The 8,482-nt window shown below is 34.9% G+C and overlaps 1 long non-coding RNA gene across 1 annotated transcript; it reads left to right on the forward strand.

The window, feature by feature from the left end:
• The first annotated feature begins 506 nt into the window (after window positions 1–506).
• Window positions 507–5,222, forward strand: LOC145014095 (uncharacterized). The gene is made up of 2 exons (XR_013665402.1): window positions 507–574; window positions 4,814–5,222. It is a non-coding gene; the product is annotated as an uncharacterized LOC145014095 (long non-coding RNA).
• The last annotated feature ends 3,260 nt before the right edge of the window (window positions 5,223–8,482 follow it).

The raw sequence follows: 8,482 nt of genomic DNA on the forward strand, positions 1-8,482 counted from the left end.
AAATAAATACGTTTCATCGAAAATGTTTTAATAACGTATTTACCATGTTTTTCTGGGAACAAATTCCGCAACATTTTTATAAAATGAAGTACTCTGATTTTTATAAAGCATAAACAAAATCGGTCTTTTCTGGCCGTGATTTTTGGGGATGTCACAGAGGTTATTGTGATATATTAATATATTATAAGTATAATATATTAATTGATAAGTCGCATTATTTAATTAGTATTGATCAAGAATTAATTTGGTATTAATTTAGTGATCAAAAGAAACTAGTTAAAGTTATAGGGAGTGATTAGGTAAATCAGTAATACTTCTAGTTGGGCTCATGACTAAGAAAATATGAAGAGACCTTAGGGTTTGCGTGGTTGTAATCCTACGCTATAAAAGAAGTCCATAACACCCTAAAATCAACCCCCCCATGCACACTAGAGTTGTAGCTACCCAATTTTGATCTCATAAACCTCTCTCTCAAATCCATTCTCTTGTTCTTGGTTTGTTATAAGATATTTGAGGCATCACACTTGAGGTGCTAGGCTACGAAAGGTCAAAGACAAGCAAGCTACTATACAAGGTAATCTTCTAACTGTTTTTATGATTTAAATGTTACCTTGCATGCTAGTTTAGGCTTTATGCTTTGGAAAACCATGTTGCATGTATAATTAGAGAAAACTTAGATCCAAAGCATTAGAGTTGTATGTGCACCATAGGAATGCTAGAGTACATAAAACCCATCAGTGGTATCAGAGCCATAGGTGTTTTCTATTATATTGATGTAAATGTTGATTTTCAAAGTTGGAAAAATAACTTTTGTGGGCACTGCACGATGAACTCGACGAGTCCATAGATGGACTCGACGAGTTGGATGAGTTTTTCTATGAACTTGACGAGTTCAAAGCCTGGCTCGACGAGTTGGCTCATCATATGGCAAAATTTTCGAGTTTTTGGCCTGTTTTGGATTAGGATCATTACCACAAACTGTTTTGGTTTATAAAATTACATTTTACTAATATGGTAATGTTTATCTCCATCCAAAAACATGAAGTTTGTCAGATTTTAAGATAACTACTTGATTTTGTGAAAAACTAATTATTAGAAAATTTTGAAACAATCTTGAATATGAACTAGGTCAAATTGGTAAATGATGAATTATATGATAATTAGATTAGTTTAATTTGATCTATGTGTTTCTTAAAAAGTTCGATATCTTGTCCTAAAGTTATGAAATATGAAAAGTCTTTATTTATGAAGTTATTAACTATTGTAAGTTATTGAATTCAAGAGATCTCGAAATGTTTCATAACTTGTCCTCAAGTTTGGAATTCAAAAGGTCTCATTCATGGAACTTTAAAATCCACAAGTTATGGAAATCAAAAGTCTTGACAAGTTACAAAACTTGCCCTAAAGTTTGAACTTGAAGAGTCTCATTTATGAAACTTTAATTTCAAACCCAAGGATTTTAAAAGTTTAAAATTCAACCCTCATATTATTGTAATATTAAAGTTTAATATATATATATATATATATATATATATATATATATATATGTGTGTGTGTGTGTGTGTGTATGTATGTATGTATGTATGTATGTATGTATAAGACAAGTCAATCTTACTGTTAGTAGACCTCATTCACGAAGCCGATATATAAGGGGGATATAAGGTTACTGCCTATAAAATGATGGCTTAATGGGTGTCCACTCTCACTCACCGCTTCCTTGACTGGTGGAGGGTCGTTAGCCGAACGGGTAAGATAGGACATTAATTTACATTAATAAGTACAACGATAATTATTAAAGTAACTAAACTTTTATAAATTCCTAATCTTAAATACTTTAGGAAAAATATAAAAATGGTGCTATTCCATGAAGTTGCACTTTACACATTGTTGTGTTAAGTCATTAGTGAAACGTGTGTGGTTAACCGGCACACTAATTTGAGACTGATAATGTGTGCTATATTTTTGTGTTATATGTTGACTCTTACATTTGTAAATCATATTTTATATATGGACTACAAAGGAGTTACAACACGCATTAAAGTTACGTTTTGCTCATTTACATATTTTTTTTTTTATACTTTTCATTTTTTTAATTGCAAACGAGTTTTCCACTCTAACGCACGGGATGACTTAATACAAATCTTTATCAAATACACAACTCACTCACTAGTGATAGAACTAGTTTATTTCTATCCAATCAATCATATTTTATTCCATAATACCAAACACTAAAAAATATTTCTGAATTTTTTGTAATTATGTTAATTAAAAAGATAATTACGTGCCTATTGAAAATGATTTATAATTCCGTTTACAAGAATCATCAATAACCGAGTAAATCCGGTGGCCCGGAAGCTTTTATTGTACCATCAACCTCCTTTTTTGTACACCAAGCGTGCACAACTACACAACCACATTAATCGTAGCTTCACATGTACATTGAATAGGGAAGTGTCTTTTTACCATTCTTATATTATTTTATATAGTATTTGTATAGTATATCTAAAGACTAAAGACAATGATGTGATTTGTACTTTGTCATGAAATGCAATATTATTTTATCGATGATTTTTATAAAACTATATTAATATTTTCCGTGTCTAATACTTTTTAGTCTATCAACACATATTTGACTAATAGTAAATATTATTTTGAATACGAAAATGGAATACATAAATCATAAATATAGATCAATTTCGTCTTTAAGTTAAGTTGGTCATCAGGTTGGGCTCCTAGGAACTTGACAATATGGGGCCCATACATGATATTCTATTCACGTGAATGATATAATAATTATGATGTGGGACTTATCACTTGTGTCTTTTAAACTTTTAAATTTAGACAAATATAGGAAATCAAACATATTAATATACAGAGACGTTTGTATATTATGCATGAGTGATTCAAAAGGTCATTTTGTGAAAAAATTCACTTAAAAAAACCATAACGTTTTCTATTATTTAGTTAGTCATTTTTTTTTTGTTGATTTTCTAGTATGTATTATTGATGCTTTGAGCCAAAAAAACCGGTTCAGGAACCGAACCGGTCGCTGAACCAAAAACCGGTTTGGCCCTGAACCGGTTCACGTAAGAACCGAGTCGATGATGAACCGAACCACCGGATTGGACCAATTTGCACTTTCAACCCTTGAGACCGGTTTGTTGAACCAGTTTGCGAAAAGAGCGGTTTTGAACCGGTTTTCGAGTATTACCGTTTTTTTGTCTTAACGGTTATATAGCCGTTTGAGGCTATTGAAGACCCGATTTTGGCTCCTTTTTTTTTTTTTTACCATATTAACCATTCCTTATATATATATATATATATATATATATATATATATATATATATATATATTAGATGTTTCGGTCTCAACTTTACCTTAACCAAACCTCAAAAAACCTCTCTTAGTTCAAAAAACGCTCTTAATTCAAACAATGGATTTGGCTTCCGTTGGTGTTGGAGATTCATCAAACAATCTTACCGTTGTTAGCATCAAAGAAACAAATAGAAATCCAGCTATTTGGTGCAACTATGATTTGTGTGTAATGTCGAACGGTACAAAACGAGCGCGGTGCAAGAAATGTGATGCTTTTTTTAATGAAAATGAGAATTCGACATTGAAAACTCATATGACCAAAAGATGTCGCGCGGTGAAATTTGGGTCGGGACATAATCAAACAACAATGGCGAATGACGCAACATTGTGGAGTTACGATTTGGCTAAAGTTCGGGATATGATGGCGAAGTTCGTGTGACAAGAATGCTTGCCTTTTGACCACTTCAACAACAAACGATTGACTTCACTCATCCAAGATACTCTCCAACCACTATATTGCTATGTGAGTCATACTTCTAAGAGACGTGATTGTATTGAAATGTGGAAACTTGCAAAAAATGAATTGATTTTAGGATTTCAATCTTTAGAAACCGGTGTGAATTTAACTTGTGATGTTTGGACGGCTCCTCACGGTTCACCGGATGCATACCTTTGTGTTACCGCTCATTGGATTAATCCAACTAATTGGGTAATGATAAAGTGTACGATTACGTTTGAATTGTTTAAGTACACGCACACCGGTAGAAATTTATTTAAAATTTTAGATTATGTGATCAAAACTTACAAACTTGAAGGAAATTTTTTTTCTATATCTTTTGATAATGCTTCAAACAACACCGTCGCGGTTAGATAGCTAAAACTAAAACATAAACCTAATTCATTCCACCCCCATTTCCAAAAAACCTACTATGAATCCCATTTTTTTTTTGTTAAACACTATAAAAGCAATAGAATCTAAAAAAAAACCAATTCCCATTTTTCAGTTATTAGCCCAAAAGCAAAAAAAAAATGAATAAAAAAAAAAACTTTTTCCAACCGGTTTTTGAAATCGTTTTTGGACCGGTTTTGTTTTGAATCGGTTTTTATAGAATTGAACCGGTTTATATATGTTCGGATTATTTTGAAGCTGGACCGGTTTGGAACCGAACTGGTTTCGGGATGAATCGGTTTTGACTAAGTTGACCAGAACCGGTTCAGAAAAAACTGGTTTGTGCATGCCTACTTTGAGACTTTGATGTATATTCAGTTCTATGTGTTTATATTGTCGCTCGGTTAATTTAGCTCACATTACAACTTTTTATATATTGCTAATGCCATTTAATAAAGAGGTTAATTGATAGTTTCATTTTATTTAATTTTTTTCTAATTTTTATTAGCTTATTTTGTCTCATTTTAATTAGTCTTCATGTATATTTTCTTTTTTTGTTATTTTTCATTTTTACTGGGTATTTTCTAATTTTTTGAGCATAATTGCAGGATTTTTCGAAAACTTTTGAATACGGTGAATTGCGGGATTGTGGAATCTTGAAGCTAGAGGTTTGCATCTTGTTTGTGGGCTTGGAGTGGCGCAATCGAGCTTAATCTTGGATTATGATGCGAAAAAAAATGAAGCTTTGGATGATCAAAAGGTGTTGTGGGTTAGTTGAGAGGAACTTAGAAGACAAAAATGAGCTATCAAGAACTTGCATTTGGGCTGGATCATAGACAAGAGTGTTGGAGGGGAGAAGACCGCTTAGTTGGGTCCAATGATCTACTTAACGACATTCACATGGTCTGCATGAGTGTCCGAAACGGTCCGTGTGTTTCGTGATGGGTTTTATACAAAACAAACAATCATATGTATGCATGCAACCCTAATTTGAGGATCTATGTTTTCACTATTAAACATACCGCAAGCCTCCATAAGTCCCACACTCCTTCCACACCTCCAATAACAAATAGTCTTCGATAAATTCTGCAAATAAGCTCAAAAGACTGGAAAGCACCCGGTAAAGGAGAAAAATAACAAAAAGAGAAAATATGCATGAAGATTAACTAAAATGAGATGGGTTTAACTAAAAATAAACTATGAAAAGAAGTAATAAAAACGAAACTATCAAATCACCCCAAGCTTAAACCTTACTTGTCCTCAAGTAAGACAATACTAAAATGAACTTGGGATGAACTATCCTAGAAAGAAAAAAGAATGAACATCTTAGCTTGAAATTCACGACACGCCCTGGAGATAAAGACATGTGATCCATTTTTAGAGATAAGAATCACTTTGAGGGACGATCCTTTGTTACCTTTCTAGCATGGGATACACGTTGATCAAGATGCAAAACGAGCATGCGTACTTCACTAGTATGGTTTATGTGACATTGTTTCGTGGTCCGATCTAGCCCACTAGCCATAAGAAAGTGTCCCTCGGTTAGAATGTTCCTCACTCCTCACAACTTCAACCCTACGCCAAGAAATAAAACCTAGCAAAAAGATAATTCGGGCCAAAAATGGCAAAGAAAGAGCTATGTACAAAGGTTGGCAAACCATCATCATCTAGAAGAATAAGTGCTTACACTAAAACAAGATCATATAAAGTGAAGAATCGAGCACGTGATGAGAAAGGACATCATCGTAGTTGCCAACAAAAATGATATCTAACTAGAAGAACATCAAACTAGAAACTAATTACATGAGCTAGAATCCGAAAAATGACTAAACATCTACAAAAGCAAACAAATTGATACATCTCCGTTTCCCGACCCCCTTTTTTTGTTTTATTATTTTCTTCTTCTTCTTCTTCTTCTTCTTCTTATTATTATTATTATTATTATTATTATTATTATTATTATTATTATTATTATTATTATTTTAAGCTCACTTTTTTGGTTTACCACAGGAGTTTTACAAGTATAGCTCGAAAATAAATAAAAAAAAAATTACAAAACATAACTATATACAACTATAAGTAGAATCTAAGTCTAACCCAAACAAGAGGCCAAACGAGCACAACTATACTAAGGCTAATTCGAGATCAAGTGAGAAAAATGTGTCTACATCATAAGGTAGTGTGGTATAATGTAAATTGTAGCAATTAGACACTAAAGATCTCAAAATAGCAAAATTTAGTTTTTATTTCTTTCTTTGGGGTTTGATTGTGGCTCATGAAGAAAATTCAGGTGAGGGACTAGTCGGCTCGAGGCTAAGTTGTCCCCCTACTTATGCCACACTTGACATGGGTCGATTCATATGCATAACTACTTGCACTCTCTCCCCACATATATATATATATATATATATATATATATATATATATATATATATATATATATATATATATATATATAAGAGAAGAAGCAACAACTGAAAGTCCCCAAGAGCGATTCTTATTTGTTATGTGAGTTTCCAAAAGAATTTTATTTGAGGTGTGTCGTGTCTTTCAAGTAAAGATGTTCGAAGATGAGAATAAAGAGATAACAAAAATGCATGAATGGTTATGCCCTAAGTTAAATGTTATGCAAGAATAAAAAGGGAAAAAGAAGAAAATAAAATCTTTTTGAAGTTTTATAAAAAAAAATGAATGCAATTTAAGGCTAAAATGTTATGCAACCTAATTAAAATGCATGAGAAATCAAAAAGAAAAGGGAATACCCCACCCAAGCTTAGAAATAAGCATTGTCCTCAATGCTTGGGGCGAGACGAAAGTACCAAAAACGGGGGAGCTGGAGGAGGGTATGGGTATAGAGGGTAGGGGTAAGGGTATGGTGGAGGGGGGTAAGGGTAGGTGGGTGGAGGGTATGGATAGGGAGGAGGAAGTTGGACATTCTCAAAATAGTTTTGTGATTGGTGTCACCCCCACATATGATGCATCTGCTGGGACATGATTTGCTTAGAGACACAAAGAGTCTCGAACCGTTCGGCAAAATTAGGGGGAAGCGGGTAGTATCCGGGAGGTACTTGGGGCTGGGCTTGCTGTGGACCATGGGTGGGCTCATTACCGGACTCCTCATCTGCATGCATCTCGACATAATCTTGAGCCTGGAACGCATCCTCATTGACTGACTACGTGATGGTCCTCGCGAGTCTCCACTGAGTGTGATCGTGGGGGATGAAGTTGGAGACTCGAGGGTCGGGGAGAAAAAGATATCCAACCCCTTGAGGACAATACCATGTGAAACTGTTCCTGCTCTGGCGATGGATGTGGTGCATGTTTGTGAGAGCACGCTCATCCAAAAGAGTTTTATTATCAACAGGTTGGTATTCGTTTGGGAGCTCTATGTCAAGACCGTGGGCTAAAATGGTGACAAATCCACTAATGCAAATATCACTAGACGCTTTGGTTCACATAAGTGCACATTTATAGAAAAAGAATGAAGCAAAGTCCGGGATTGGTGGGTTTTCACGACGTGTCATGCACCAAAGGAAAATAAGCTCATTTTTGGTGACATGGATGGCTTCTTTACAGGCAAAGACAGTGCACACCAAGATGCGATGGGCAATACAGAGACACAGGTGAATGATAGAGGTTGCTTTATCCCAACCAGCGCATGAAAAGATACCCCCGATGATTTCCGTCCAAAAGGTCTCATAGTTGAACTCGGCAGGTAAGACATCGAAAACCGTGGATGTGTTCGAAGAAGGCAAGCACAAGATGTCGTTTATTGCTGCAAAATCAATATACCTTCGGTCCCCTAGAAGTTGGAATATGGAGTTTTTCTTTTCGTTATCTAACCCACAATCGACAATAAACTCTCTAGTGGGGAGCTCGTAAGTGTGTGCCATGAGATTGAGAAGTTTCTCACACACGATGTTACGGAACAATTGGGTGACCCCTTCAAGAACCCCTAATGAGATAAGTGTGGATTTGCACACAAATTTGGTGGATGCCACCTTTTGAGACAAACTTTGGTCGTAATTTTCAATTGCCTTTGCATCCCGAAACCTAGGGATGGTTGGGTCCGCACTTCGAGTTGCAGCGGGGGCCTTATCTCGGGCGGCAGCCGGGCATTTTCTAGATGTGGACATGGTCTACCTGCAAGAAGAACAACAACTACACGAATCCAATCTCAACAAATGATGTTTTTAAGTCAATTTACCAATCGACTCCGTATAGACTTCTAAAACAATTCAAAAATTAATGCAAGAAATGTTTCCTAAACTCAACAG

This window comes from Lactuca saligna, chromosome 9 (assembly GCF_052625555.1).
Source record: "Lactuca saligna cultivar CGN05327 chromosome 9, ASM5262555v1, whole genome shotgun sequence".
Classification (NCBI taxonomy): Eukaryota; Viridiplantae; Streptophyta; class Magnoliopsida; order Asterales; family Asteraceae; genus Lactuca; species Lactuca saligna.